Below are 16,414 nucleotides of genomic sequence, written 5' to 3'. Positions count from 1 at the left end.
GAGTCTGGGTGAACAACGATGTTTTGAATAGTTGCCAAGTCTTCTATTTGTTTGTAATTGAAACTACATCATTTTATGGCTAATTAGGCAGCCAAAAAAAAAAGAGCCAATGGGTCACTTGACAACCTAAACTAACAAAGAGTGGGGTTTTGCTAACAAAACCAAACTTCATGATCTAAAATCAAAGCAACCACAAATTTCTGAGGTGTATTTTGGAATTTACCTTAGATATAACTTCTTAATTGCAATACAATTCAACAATATTGAGATTAGGTATGATCACAAGATTCTTGATATTTGAAGGAATACAAAGACGAGCAAAATTTTTACCGAAATCTATTATGAAACTAAAGGAATACGTTTCTCATTTTCTTATGCTTATGCCTTTCATAAAATTTACTATTTTTAAATTCTAATTGATTAGATACTGAGGTTTTCCCCCCTCGATTCTGAAAAGGGAACAGATGCAGAGAGATGAGCAAATAAATAAATTTATATAATTATATTTTCAATCTTCTCGCTTTCTATCTTAACCAAACAAGATATATTTATCTTTATTTTTAATCCTTCCACTTTTTCATCTTATGTATTAAACACATATAGTGAAAAACTAAAATCTTTTATATCCTGACACTTTTCAACCATTCTTAGTTTATATGATTGTTCCTTCTCAAAAAAAAAGAAAGTTTATATGATTGTTATATTTTTCTTATATTAATATGTATATGTTTATCCATATAAAGTGATGGTTATCATTTAAATTATTTAATGATTAATTTTTCTTAAATATTTCATAATTATTAAACTATTAATATACTCTAAAATTTTAAAGAATATTAATTTTGATCGATATGATTTATAATATAGTTCATAATTTACAAATTAACTAGATGAATGGTTTAGACAACACAAAGACAAGTTTTTTAAAATTATTTTTATTATATACGTGTGTGTGTGTAAGAGAGAAATTAATAGGTTAGTTTTTAGATTTCAAAATTTTTTGATATGTTTAACTTGGCAGCCTAAATCCAAACGAGAGTATCATAAATATAAAATTTATCTTTTTTTAGGCAGGTGACATAAAGAAGTGGTGTGAAAAGAATCGGAATTTCTTCTCTTTCCTTGGAGAATATGAAAAGGCACTTTAAGTTAATTGGGGCATATATTCTCTTCTAGAGTGGAAACGACATTTCCCAATAATTAACTAGTTCAAACTTTGAACCAATTGTTGAGCTGGCTTTGTGAACTGTTAACTTTTCCTTTTTCTTTTTTTCAAAAGAATAAATGCTTTTTTGAATTGTTGAAAATGGGAAAGAATCAATTGAGTTTTTCTCCATAATAAATTTTAGACATCTTATGCCCATGTGGCCTGAGCCAATTGTATGCCCATGTACTTATAGTTTGACCAAATTTCACAATATTACTCCAAAATTCATCTCCCAAACTTAGGTTCGACCAATATTTTACAAAAAAGATTCGACTATTAGAGCGGGATAAATTCACGCTCATGTTGAAATTACTAAATTTCCTTTAAAGCAACTATTGATCATAGGCCCAAATTAGACATAAAACGAGTGTAATATGGCAAAAAAAGTGAAAAAGTGCTCAACACCTGTGGGTTCTTTTTTTTTTTTTTTTTTTACAGTACTCAGGCCCAAATAGAAACAAGGACCCTGGGCCCTATACTTGTTGTTTGGTGTACTAAGCTTGGTTTGCTGCAGCTATGTTGAGTTGATTACAAACCAAGTTGTGCACAAAAACATGGGTCCAACAACACATATACATCCATACATACAATATATATACATATTGTACAGTAAAAAACAGTAAAGGTAAATAAAACGTTAGGGATTCTCAAAATGATGAATGATATTTCATTATTTATTGAGTTATTTTTATTAATACATTAGGTCCTTTCTCCACTGGGATATGTTACAAGATCCAAATAAGTTTAAAAGTCACAGACTTAAATAGCTCTTTTAGGTTTCTAAGACTTATGCAATTTGAATCCCTTTGAATCCAAGTATATCCTTTAGTGTTTGTCTCAAGATCCCTCACAGAGTTTTCCCTCTTTTCTCATTTTTTGAATTCTAAAGGAGTTTTTCAATAGATCTTTTTACTTTGATTCACTATTGCTAAATAGTTTTTGCTATTGGCTCCATCCCTTTTTATAGTGCCTTTCTAGGTTTTTTGGGGTACCACTGATTCTCTCCACTTGGTGCCTTTCTCATTATTTCCCCTTTTTAAGTCCCCTGCCCCCCCTGCCAAAAGTTCGCAGCTGACCTTTCCCTTTTGGGAGGTCCTAGGGGCTGACTTTCAATCACCTATTTCCAAAACTTCTAAATGCTACTTTTTAGACCCACCTTTTTTGGTTGCTTTACCTGTCTCGCCCCAAACCCCAAAGGGGTCCAAAGCATGAGAAAGACATCTCAAAGTACCTGTAGATTTTTCCTTTTTGACAATCCAATCCACATAAATCATATCAAGTATCAAGATCAAGAATTATCATAATAATTTCGTTGAATATACTCTTAAAGTAAGTTAGAGCTCTATAATACATTTACGAACAATAACTAAAAATCATGTGCCTCCACATAATACATGAATATATTGTAAAACTCTGATGCTTTAAATAGAAAGTCTCAAAGCTCTCTAAAATATGCAATCCCAACAAAACTCTTGGGCTAACAAGCCTCAAGAGCCCAACTTCTAATAAAATTAACTACTGCAAGCACCCTTAAAAACAACTAGATCGAATCACCAACCATTAGTAATGTAAGTCTCCCAATTCAGCATAAAACTCCAATCACTACTGATAAGGCAAGCTCCATTCCCATGATATAGCTAATTAATCTGTAAGACTATGAAAGATTGGGATGAGCTAAAGCCCAGAAAGTAGCATAATTAATAGGGGTGGGGGAAATGCAAGTTCATCTTCAATAATAATAATACGAAATGACAAGAATTATTGAATAATGAAATACAAAGTTTCTCAAAATAATACCATGAAACTATATATTATAATCTGTGAGCATTAACAATATAATTTCCAAAACTATAATGTCTAGCATATGATAAATTATCACAAATCTATCATACTACCAGATAAACCGGTCAGGGGATCCACCCATTCACAACTAGCATAATATTGTCCTCTCTGGTATGCAGACTCTTGGCCCATGGACAGCAGCCTCACCCATACCCTCAAGGTTTTTCTCTCCCCCTATGGGCAGCAGAGAGAGCGCGTCAAATAGGACCTCCCTTGCATGTGGTCTCTTGGCCCCATGGGCAGCAATCTCACCCACACACAATCAAGGAACCTCTTCCCCTCATGGACAGCAGGGAAGAACGCGTCATCCAAAGTGAAAGGACACTGACCTGGATTTGATTCTGTTGTCACAAAGACTACTGAAACCAAATCGGGTGATCACCGGGAAATCACACATGGCATAGGGCTAAAATTACATAAACTCGCAGGTTACCTTACTTTGAAACACATAGTTCATATCCAAGTAGTTCTAGAAAACCTTAAATATTCTAACTTCTACAAAGTTTGTAAGGTTTTCAAACTTCATTCTTATCAAAAGATTTTCTATCAATTTCCCAAATAATATAAGACAAGATAAGCATCTTTAAACTTTTCAATATACCATAAAATCAATGATTTTCTTATCAAAGATTAAATAAAAGATGCTCATTTTTCCATATCAACAATTCATGCATTTCCCCAAATGCAATACCAAATATAATGCATTTCCATATATAATCACACACACACACACACACACACACACACACACACACATATATATATATATATATATATATATTAAGGTTATGACACAATAATTTTTAGGAAAATATAATTTTCATAAGTAGTTTCCAAAAGCGTGTCTAACCAGAAAACGTTTATATAACATGATTATTTTTTTAAAATCCCATTAAAAAACTACTTACCTCATAACCGCAAAATTCTAATTCTCCAAGCTTCAAGGAGATTAGCTAGAACCTAAACAATATCAAGTAAACTTATCACAATAAATATAGAGCTTGAAATTGCATCTAGCCACAATTTAAGAATTGTCAAATAATCACTTAATTAGGCAAGCCTAGTATTTAGCCTCACAAATAATATTTTCCACTTCCAAAGTTTCTCAACCAATTAATTTACAAGGCATAGACTCCCATTATACTCATGAATCATTCAAGGTATTATCTCTAACATCAAAACCTCAACATTTTATAAGTGCTTCCCACAATATTTACACCACATCAACAAGAGATCCATGATATCAAAATCATATCATACTATCCTCCAAAACAAACATTCTAAATCTTTGACTAGTTCCAAATAATCAATAAAAATTATATTCACCATTTATTTCACATTAAAAAGCCAAGACCTCCAAATCTTCACCACTTAGATCACCACCATTGGTACAAACCATAAACCCACTCATTAAATAATTCCACCAATACAAAACCCATACATATAAACACATAAATATCACTACCAATGCTCATAAATTGCGTGGGTATCATTATTAAAACTTAGATAAAAATAACCTCAAGCAAAAGTGTAAAACCCACTAAAAAGATTAGAAACTCTTACCTCAAATAAAGGGATGAAGATGCTTAGAGGTTCATAAGGATTTTCCGGTGATCTTGCCGGAAAAATGATAGTGAAAATGTGGTATGGAGGTACCGGTGGGAGAGTGAGGCAGTGGAGAGGAGTGTGAGACAGAAAATGAAAAAGAAGAAAAAGAAAGAAAGGTGAGGTGAGGAGCTTTGGCCGGTCAAAGATATAAAGAGATAGAGTGAAAAATGAGTGGTGGGGTAGGTGGGAGCACGTGAGACCCATAAAAATCTGACTTTCTACTCTTTTTTTTTTTTTTTTTTTTTTTTTTTTTTTTTTTTGTATAACTGGGACGTTACATTCTTCCCCTCTTATAAAAATTTCGTCCTCGAAATTTTACATACCTTGATCCTGAAAAAGGTTTGGGTATATTGACAACATAACGTCCTCAAGCTCCTAAGATGTCACTTTCACCAAATGATTTTTCCAAAACACCTTTACCCCAGATGTTGTTCCATTGCGTAAGACTTGCTCCTTATGATCCAAATTCTCTACCGGAATTACTTCATATGACAAATCATCTCTAATCGGAATAGGCTCATAGCTCAAAACATGTGAAGGATTAGGAATGTATTTCCTTAACATAGACTCATGGAACACATTATGAATTCCTGACAGGGCCGGTGGTGGGGCAATTCTATATGCAACTTTGCCCACTCTCTCCAAGACCTCAAAAAGCCCTACAAACCTAGGGTTTAACTTACCCTTTTTGCCGAATCTCATTACTCCTTTCATAGGTGCAACTAGTAAGAAAACTTTATCTCAAATTTCAAGTTCTAAAGCCTTCCTTATAATGTCATAATAGCTCTTTTGTCTACTTTGGGCTGCTCGTAGTCGATCACGAATCATATTCACCTTTTTACAAGTCCTCTAAATGATTTCTGACCCCAAAATTTTTTTCGTTCTCCAACCTCGTCCCAACAAATTGGGGATCTACACTTTCTCCCATACAAAGCCTCATAAGGTGCCGCTTCAATACTTGAATGGTAACTACTATTGTAAGCACCCTCCACCAAAGGTAAGTGACTAGCCCAACTCCCCTTAAGATCCAAAACACATGCTCTCAACATATCTTCTAGAGTTTGAATAGTCCTTTCAGACTGTCCATCTGTCTAAGGGTGGAAAGCTATGCTAAAATCAATTCTAGTACCCAAGGCCTTTTGCACACCATCCCAAAAATGAGAAGTAAACCTTGGATCTCTATCTGAAACAATAGAAGCAAGTACTCCATAACGTCTCACTATCTCATCAATATAGAGCTAAGCTAACTGATCAAGGGAGTAGTTCATCCGAATAGTGAGAAAATGAGCTAATTTTGTCATTTTATCAACAATCACCCAAATAGCATCATGACCCTTAAGAAATCTTGGCAATCCTGAAACAAAATTCATAATGATTTTCTCTCACTTCCATTGGGGAATAGGAAATGGTTGCAACAAACCTAAGGGTCGGTGCAACACCTTAACCTGCTGACAAGTCAAACATTGCCCTACAAAGTGAGCAATCTCCCTTTTCATATTATTCCACCAAAAATTTTCACGAAGATCATGGTACATTTTTGTACTACCCGGATGTATTGTATATGGGGAATAGTGAGCCTCCTCTAGAATCTCCTTTTTAATCAACGGATTATTTGGCACACAAAGTCTACTCCCAAATCTCAAAGCACCATCCTCAGAAATAGAAAATTCAGGTTTCTTTCCACTACGCACCTCATCCATGATTTTCTTTAAATGTGAGTCATTGTCCTGTGACAATATAATTCTTTCTACCAAAGTTGGTTGAATACTCCAACTAGCCAAGTAGACCTCAGAATGGCCCATAACAACCTCAATCTCCATCCTTTCAAGATCCCAAATAATTTCCTTTAAGTTGTATGCAAAGAAGTTGAAAAATAACCGGAGACTCTCTACTAAGTGCACCAATAATGACATAGCCTTATGAATGTGATAGTTAATAGGGCAATCATAGTCCTTAAACAATTGAGCCATCTTTGCTGTCCCATATTTAGCTCATTCCGGTTAAATAAATACTCTAAACTTTTATGATCCAATGAAAATCTCATATCTTTCCCCATACAAATAATGTCTCCAAATTTTTAAAGTAAAAACAACTGCAGCCAACTCCATGTCATGAGTGGGGTAATTTTCTCATAATTTTTCAACTGACAAGAGGCATAAGCCACCACCTTCCCATTTTGCATCAACACACAACCAAGTCCCTTATGAGAAGCATCACTATAAATGACAAAACCCCCCGTACTTGAAAGGATAGTAAACACTGGAGCTGTGACCAATCTCCACTTTATCTCTTGGAAGCTTTTCTCACATTCCTCCTTCCATTCGAATTTAACGTTCTTCCGAGTTAATTGGGTCAAAGGAGCTACAATGCGGGAAAATCCCTCTACAAATCTTTTATGGTAACCAACAAGGCCCAAGAAACTTCTAACCTCACTTACATTTGTAGGCCTATCCCAATTAACCACTGCTTCTATCTTATTAGGATCCACTGTAATTCCATCCTTAGATATCACATGACCCAGGAATACTACTTGATTCAACAAAAATTCACACTTCTTCAGTTTAGCAAACAACTTCCCTTCTCTTAGAATTTGCAAAACAATTCTCAAGTGTTCTACATGCTCCTCTTGACTCTTAGAATAAATCAAAATATCATCAATGAACTTAATGAAAAAGTGATCCAAGTACACATAAAATACCTTATTCATAAAATCCATAAAAGTAGCAGGGGCATTAGTTAATCCGAACAGCATCACCAAAAATTCATAATAACCATATCTAATCCGAAGGCCGTTTTCGGTATGTCCTTACCCTTAATCTTTAATTGGTGGTAACCAAAACAATGATCAATCTTAGAAAAGACTTGTGCTGCTTACAACTGATCAAATAGGTCATCAATACGAGGCAAATGATATTTATTCTTAATGGTAACTTTCTTTAGCTCATGGAAAGCAATACACAACCTCATAGACTCATCCTTTTTCTCAAAACAAAGCACACCAGCATGGTAAGAAGCCAACCAATCCATGCCCAAAATGACATCAAAATCACGCATATCTAGGAACACCAAATCAGCCAATAACTCTCTACCCTCAATACAAAGAATACAATACTTAAGCACAAGATTAGTCATTAAAGTATCACCAACAGGGGTTGAAACCAATAACTTCAAAATCAAGTAGTTCAGGGCTCTCAATAACTTTTCCATCTTTAGCAACCAAGTCTACTGCCATTGGATCAAGCTCCCCATTAAATGTTGGAGAGTTTTGCTTATGGAACTCTCCAAAAGAACAACCCTCCTACCTACACTCACCACCTTGGACCGATCTAGAAATTCTAGCATAGATCCTGTCTACCACCACATCAATCTCACCACCATCGCGAGTGACAAATCTCTCATGCTCTTGGCATCATCTAAGGCCATGCTCTGAAGCTGCAACCTCATCTACATGCCGTACTTTATGTGCTTTCTTTTTAGGAGGTATAGTGTACAAATCCATACCCAAGAAACAAAGCAAGCAAATCACAAGGCAACATAGAAGGTTAGCATAGAAAAGATAAGATTAGAAGAAAAGCAGGTGGAAGCTGAAACAAATGAAAAGAATAAAGGATTCATCAAACCCCTAATGCTCTGACTTAGATCAAAATCAATCCCTATTTTCAAAGTCTACAGAATCATAACCTAAGCTCTGATACCATATTTGTCACGCCCCAAACCCCAAAGGGGTCCAAAGCATGAGAAAGACATCTCAAAGTACCTGTAGATTTTTCCTTTTCGACAATCTAATCCACATAAATCATATCAAGTACCAAGATCAAGAATTATCATAATAATTTCGTTGAATATACTCTTAAAGTAAGTCAAAGCTCTATAACACATTTACTAACAATAACTAAAAATCATGTGCCTCCACATAATACATGAATATATTGCAAAACTCTAATGCTTTAAATAGAAAGTCTCAAAGCTCTCTAAAATATGCAATCCCAACAAAACTCTTGGGCTAACAAGCCTCAAGAGCCCAACTTCTAATAAAATTAACTACTGTAAGCACCCTTAAAAACAACTAGATCGAATCACAAACCATTAGTAATGTAAGTCTCCCAATTCAGCATAAAACTTCAATCACTACTGATAAGGCAAGCTCCATTCCCATGATATAGCTAATTAATCTGTAAGACTGTGAAAGATTGGGATGAGCTAAAGCCCAGTAAGTAGCATAATTAATGGGGGTGGGGGAAATGCAAGTTCATCTTCAATAATAATAATATGAAATGACAAGAATGATTGAATAATGAAACACAAAATTTCTCAAAATAATACCATGAAACTATATATTATAATCTGTGAGTATTAACAATATAATTTCCAAAGCCATAACGTCTAGCATAAGATAAATTATCACAAATCTACCATACTACCAGATAAACCAGTCAGGGGATCCACCCATTCACAACTGGCATAATATTGTCCTCTCTGGTATGCAGACTCTTGGCCCATGGACAGCAATCTCACCCATACCCTCAAGATTTTTCTCTCCCCCTATGGGCAGCATAGAGAGCGCATCAAATAGGACCTCTCTTGCATGTGGTCTCTTGGCCCCATGAGCAGCAGCCTCACCCACACACAATCAAGGAACCTCTTCCCCCTATGGACAGCAGGGAAGAACGCGTCATCCAAAGTGAAAGGACACTGACCTGGATTTAATTCTGTTGTCACAAAGACTACTGAAACCAAATCGGGTGATTACCGGGAAATCACACATGGCATAGGGCTAAAATCACATAAACTCGCAGGTTACCTTACTTTGAAACACATAGTTCATATCCAAGTAGTTTCAGAAAACCTTAACTATTCTAACTTCTACAAAGTTTGTAAGGTTTTCAAACTTCATTCTTATCAAAAGATTTTCTATCAATTTCCCAAATAATATAAGACAAGATAAGCATCTTTAAGCTTTTCAATATACCATAAAATCAATGATTTTCTTATCAAAGATTAAATAAAAGATGCTCATTTTTCCATATCAACAATTCATGCATTTCCCCAAATGCAATACCAAATATAATGCATTTCCATACATAATCACACACACACACACACACACACACACATATATATATATATATATATATTAAGGTTACGACACAATAATTTTTAGGAAAATATAGTTTCCATAAGTAGTTTCCAAAAGCGTGTCTAACCAGAAAACGTTTATATAACATGATTATTTTTTTAAAATCCCATTAAAAAACTACTTACCTCGTAACCGCAAAATTCTAATTCTCCAAGCTTCAAGGAGATTAGCTAGAACCTAAAAAATATCAAGTAAACTTATCACAATAAATATAGAGCTTGAAATTGCATCTAGCCATAATTTAAGAATTGTCAAATAATCACTTAATTAGGCAAGCCTAGTATTTAGCCTCACAAATAATATTTTCCACTTCCAAAGTTTCTCAACCAATTAATTTACAAGGCATAGACTCCCATTATACTCATGAATCATTCAAGGTATTATCTCTAACATCAAAACCTCAACATTTTATAAGTACTTCCCACAATATTTACACCACATCAACAAGAGATCCATGATATCAAAATCATATCATACTATCCTCCAAAACAAACAATCTAAATCTTTGACTAGTTCCAAATAATCAATAAAAATTATATTCACCATTTATTTCACATTAAAAAGCCAAGACCTCCAAATCTTCACCACTTAGATCACCACCATTGGTATAAACCATAAACCCACTCATTAAATAATTCCACCAATACAAAACCCATACATATAAACACATAAATATCACTACCAATGCTCATAAATTGCATGGGTATCATTATTAAAACTTAGATAAAAATAACCTCAAGCAAAAGTGTAAAACCCACTAAAAAGATTGGAAACTCTTACCTCAAATAAAGGGATGAAGATGCTTAGAGGTTCCTAAGGATTTTCCGGTGATCTTACCGGAAAAATGATGGTGAAAATGTGGTATGGAGGTACCGGTGGGAGAGTGACGCAGTGGAGAGGAGTGTGAGACAGAAAATGAAAAAGAAGAAAAAGAAAGAAAGGTGAGGTGAGGAGCTTTGGCCGGTCAAAGATATAAAGAGATAGAGTGAAAAATGAGTGGTGGGGAAGGGTGGGGTAGGTGGGAGCACGTGAGACCCATAAAATCTAACTTTCTACTCTTTTTTTTTTTTTTTTTGGTATAACTGGGACGTTACATTACCTTTTGTCATTTTCTCTAAATGGGCAGATTCCTCTCTGTCAGACCGAAAGATCCTCAGTCACCTTCTTTCATGATCCACCTTCCTGTAGTCCCTAAGGTACTCGATTTCTTCTTTTGAACTGCTGATTCCTAAGCCATCAGCCTTTTTCTAAACCATGGGCAGTTGATGGGACATATCCACCTTCATTCATTGTGTCCATGAGCATGCTCCGTTGAGCTATCCCAATCCCAGCTAACTTCTTTTTGCATATCTCAAGGATCCCGGGCTTCTGGGAGTCACAAGGCATCCTAGTCCATTCCCTTTCTGGGTTCCCCAGCAAGTTCCCTCACAAGGCTCGGGCTGAGCTTCCTTTTTCCTTTTTCTTTATTTTTTAAGGCCCAAAGCTTGCTCTTTCTTGGGTTTGGACCTCTTCCTACTTATCTTAAGTGGACCTTGATTGGCGGATTTGGGCCTTGTCCCTTATTTGGAGGCCTAAATGGGTTCTAAATTTTAATTTTGTAATGTTTTGGGCCTTGACGCAATATTTGTGATATTTTGTACCTCAACAACACCTAACCAGTTTTCTTAGAAAGTGTCCAAAGCATGATTATGATTTAATCTTAATTAAATTAATTTCAAATGACACTGCTTTGGTACAAATAAGGAGTCAATGGAAAGGCCCCATAACAAAATTCTATTTGGTAAGCTTGGATCATAGAAAATTCCACTTGAAAAATGGAAATTTTAGGACAAAAACTTGAGTTTGACACTACCTTCACCAAAGCCACCAACTTATTTTTCAAGATTATAGGTATCTGTCGAGGTTTATGAAGTTTTGTTTTTCAAGATTATTTTTCATTCAATTGGTGATTGTATGTTTGGGCTTTCTTTTCTCACAACCCTAAACATATAAAATGATTATTTTAAGGACCGTCAAAGGTGGAACAAGTTGCACAAGTATTGAGCAAAGGTTGTTCAAGAAAATTATGACCGGAGATAGAATGTACCATAGTTCATCTTTTTTGTGAAGAAGCTGCCGTGTTTATGCACCGTAGGGTTTTGTACCCAAAGCACTTCTCGATCTTCATTGTGTGATGAACTAAAGAGCTTTGCAGCCAACAACCTTCTCTAGTTTGTGATTGAAGTCGCGTACTAGGATCCATGCAATTGATTAGTCGCGTACTAGGAGCCTTGCATTACAAGGAGAGATTGTCACTACAGAACAAGTCCAATTGGGTATTGGGGTAAGGTTTCAATTTTAGGTTGGTATAAGGTCCTGAGATTCCTTTACTTATAATCGGTTGTTTTGATAATAGTGGATTCTCAAGAGTGGTGACCTTAAAATCATTCAGTAAGGTTTTTGCCATATTGGTTTTCCCCATTTGTAAATAAATTACCGTGTCAATTTATTTTCTGCTGCATACTTAGTTTATTGATGATTTGTTTGTGCTACCACGCGTTTGCATGTTAATTTGATTAATTAATAAACTTCGATAATTAATCAATTAATTTATCACAATTGGTCAATTCGTTTTTGGCCTATTATTGAGGGTCAAACGGCAGTGTTTTTATTTAATATGACACGATGTCGTTTTAGTCTTATCCACGTGTGTCACATTATGCTTGAACTAGGCGACATAGTTTTGATCAGACTCTCTTTCTTCATAAGACTCTGGGCTTGCTATGTTCTTCCTCCCTTATGTTCTGTTATGGCATTAGTCTAGATATTTATTTATGGTGTACAGCTGTAATTTTCATTTAGTCTGTTAGGAGTTTGTTAGATTGGAATCTTCTAGAGAAGTTACCAATCATGTAATGTATAAATAGAGAGTGTGAGTGATGTATTCATTTTACGCAATCTTGAATAGAAGATTCCTTTTTGATTCTTCATTTTTTCTCTCTTTGTTTTTCACAATATGCCATTGTTAGACATTCAACCTTGCTTCCTTTTGGGTGTAACATTGCTTAAAGTTTTACCAGGTATAACTTGAACCTAACTCATATATATATATATATATATATATAGAAGAAGTTTTCCCATATAATTTGTAGCAAGGTTCAACAACAAATAAATGAAAAGATTATTTTGCTATATTTGAATAACTGTAGCCCATTCAAGTCCCAACAACCACTACATAATAATCAATATAATAGTGAAATAATAGTAAGAGCAAGAATATAAATATTAATAAATTAATAACAATTACGGTAATTAACAAGGTGGAAGCATCAATAATGATTACAAAATGGCTTTGTAACTCAATTAATTAACACATCTTGATGTTTTCAAATTATTTAGAGTTTAGTTCTTTTATATTGCAATTATCAAAATATTAAAAAAAAAAAAAATTTGACAATGATCAATAGTAGTGGTCATAATAATACTTACAGTAATGATACTCTTTATATATATATATACAGGGATGGAGCCAGAACTTTGAGTTAAGGGGGGCGACTCTAACCTCTAGCTCAGCGGCTTCTTAGCCGCTAAGTTTTTTTTTTTTTTTAAATGAGTTTTTGATGTGTGCGCTTGCTAGGTAAAGGCAAAATTATTTTAGTTAAAACTTTTTAAAGGGCCAGTTGTTTATTTGAGTAAAATTCGTTAATTGGACTTAATTTTTTTTAGCTTTGCTATTGGTGATTTTTGTTGTTGCACAAATGTTTTTGGGCTAGTATATGTTGTTTTAAATTTTAGATCTATAAAATTTTTAATGGCCTTTAAAATGAGGAAAGTGCTAGAGGTATATTGTTGATATAGTGAGTGATTATTAGTAAGTAAAAAAAATGATGTAAGTGATAAGCTCAGATACAAACCAATATGAATTTGTACCTCAACAGTATATAAAAATGTTGTAAATAAGTTTGTAACTGTAATATTATTCCAAAAAGAATTAAAGATACTGTTAAAGGGGCAAAATGTAATTTTAGAGAACAAAATTACTAAATTTAATGCACATATATAAATATATATACTAATATATATTTTTAAAAAAAATTTAGGGCGAGCCATTGCCCCCTGGTCAATGAATGCCTCCGTCCCTATATATATATATATATATATTTATATATATATTTATAAATAATATATAATGAAACTTCGCACTAGTGATGATAATGATTATAATGCTGATGACGATAAGAAGCAATAACAATTACAAGTTTTCCGAAGGTTTACCATTTTTCAATCTCTCCCTCTCCACCTCTGTGAGCTATGTAGATTGGTTGTGTCGGATACCATCATTTGTGATCGAACTTTCTTTTATAGACTGCCATCAACTACTAGAGAATGAGAAATATCTACATTTTTTTTCCCTTTAATTTACCTATTTTTCTTTCAGTACAATTAAGAAAGGTATCTACTTTTTACTTAATCGACTAAAGTGTACAGCCACGACAAAGCCTCAATAAGACTAAATCAGTCTAATTAGATGCTCTTTCGTAAGGAAAATTCTAGAATTTTTTTTTTTAATTTTTTAATTATGAATCTTATGTTTCAAGTTTCAATACTTCTCCTTGAGCACAACTAAATGGTTAATGTTGTATGTATATTTGGAAGAGATCTACTTTGCTTAATTTTTTTTTTTTTTTTTTTGGAGAAAATACTTTGCTTAATTGATTAGTAAAGTGTGCCGCTAGATGAATATATAAACGATTAGCTAGCGTGAAAACTATTTTTTTCTTTATTGAGAAACAGCATTATTAACTAAAATAACTAATCGCTAACTCGTGCGATGCACGGGAAAATTTTTAGTAACTATAAGATTTCAACAAATCAAATGCTTTAAAATTTTAAAATTTTAAAGAACTTACATTAGCATTCATCAATGTGTTTACAAAGCCAATGCTAAATAGATCTACAAATTGCATTCTCATATCCTTTGTCATTTGCAAGGTGACAGGATTCTTTTCATTACGGTTTGCATCCTTCCATCCTTCAAAAGCTTTAAGAAGTGTTATGTGGTCACTGCATAAGAATGTGTATAAGGTTATACAAAATTCTATCATTCTAATCAACATCCTAAAGCTAATATTCAATCCAAAAATGTGTAACCAATGTTACATATTAGAGTGTTGTAGAGGGCAGAGAGAAGAGCAATCATTTTCTTACAACCACGACCATATGGCTTAGAGTTCTAACCATTATTCTAAGGAACCCAACAATATCAATAACCCAAAAAGTATTGTTGTGATACATTTACTTTAGGACAAATATATTCAGACAATCAAAATCAAGCAAATCAATCTTAAAATTACAATTTCAGACACAATCACACAAACCCACTATGAAATTCTACTTAAATTGTCTATTGCTTTCATTGAACTATTTGATTAACAAAAATACAAACATCACTTAGAGTAAGTAAAGCCAATAAAAATCACCAAAAAAGGAAAACCATCTTGCTGGAAACATCACAAAGACCAATAAATTAGACAAAAATATAAAATTAATTAAACTCATTTCCAAACATGTATCTATGAAAAACTCAAAAATATATAACAAATTTTCTTCTATCTTCATTTAATAAAAAAAAAAATGATAAGAAACTATTATTCTAACTTTCATAAATTGCACTTATATGTATCGCTTTCATCAAACCATTTGATTAACAGGCATACAAATAGCACTTAGTGTAAGTAATGCCAATAAAAATCACCAAAAAAGGAAAACTATCTTGCTAGAAACATCACAGAGACCAATAAATTAGACAGAAATATAAAATTAAACAAACTCATATACTAACACATATCTATGAAAATCTAAAAAATATATAACAAATTTTTTTTCTATCTTCATTTAGTAAAGAAAAATGACAACAAATTGTTATTCTAACTTTCATAAATTGCACTTATATCCTTTCCTATAAGCAAGCAAAAAATGCATAGCTCAAGTTGTAATAACAAAATTGGAAAATTCTTAATGGAAGAAGGTTGTCTATGAATTCAGTCGAAGACATAAGAGGCATATGAAAGCAATAATAACACCAATCAATCAATTATCCAACCTATCACACACTATCCTTAAGTTGATCCTAGGCATCTATTTCGGAACCCATGTTATACCCTACCATTCAAGAACTTAAGCGCAATTTACAGCATGAGCTTGGAACTTTTTATTACATGACAATGATGAAACTACCAATTTTCAACTCTCTCCTAAAATAAAACTTTTGTTCTACTGATACCTTAATTTCCCTTCTCAATTGGTTTGGAATTCGAAGAAACAAAAGCCTATAGCAAAATGTAACACTAAAAAAAGAGCTAAAAATAATTGGTAATTTGCCAAAAACAGTTAATCAACTTCATGCAATTCATTTATAAGTAATGTAGGTTAAAACAAATAAGTAACTGTACTAAATATTACATTTGTGTGTGTGTGTATATACACACACACATTGCACATATATTTTCTTTCACGTTTTCACACATATTTTATAAGATCCTAGTAAGGCACCTTAACTAATGGTTCATAAGCACTATTTACCACGTTATAAGCTCAAGAATGTTAAACACAATTTAATGATTTAAACATTATAAAATAAG

General features: G+C 33.5%; 1 long non-coding RNA gene across 3 annotated transcripts; it reads right to left on the bottom strand.

The window, feature by feature from the left end:
* Positions 1-3,063: 3,063 nt before the first annotated feature.
* On the bottom strand, positions 3,064-10,724 carry LOC115989148. Of its 3 annotated transcripts, none has more exons than XR_004091822.1 (3): positions 10,575-10,724; positions 9,920-9,971; positions 3,064-3,405 (listed from the first exon to the last, which is right to left on the bottom strand). It is a non-coding gene; the product is annotated as an uncharacterized LOC115989148 (long non-coding RNA). The 3 variants fall into 3 exon arrangements; XR_004091823.1 differs by lacking the exon at positions 3,064-3,405 and adding an exon at positions 8,747-8,837; XR_004091824.1 differs by lacking the exon at positions 3,064-3,405 and adding an exon at positions 9,174-9,354.
* Between the last annotated feature and the right edge of the window lie 5,690 nt (positions 10,725-16,414).

This window comes from Quercus lobata, chromosome 5, assembly GCF_001633185.2.
Source record: "Quercus lobata isolate SW786 chromosome 5, ValleyOak3.0 Primary Assembly, whole genome shotgun sequence".
Taxonomy (NCBI): domain Eukaryota; kingdom Viridiplantae; phylum Streptophyta; class Magnoliopsida; order Fagales; family Fagaceae; genus Quercus; species Quercus lobata.
The sequence above is the reverse complement of the archived record's forward strand: the minus strand, read 5'-3'. Positions and strand labels throughout refer to the sequence as shown.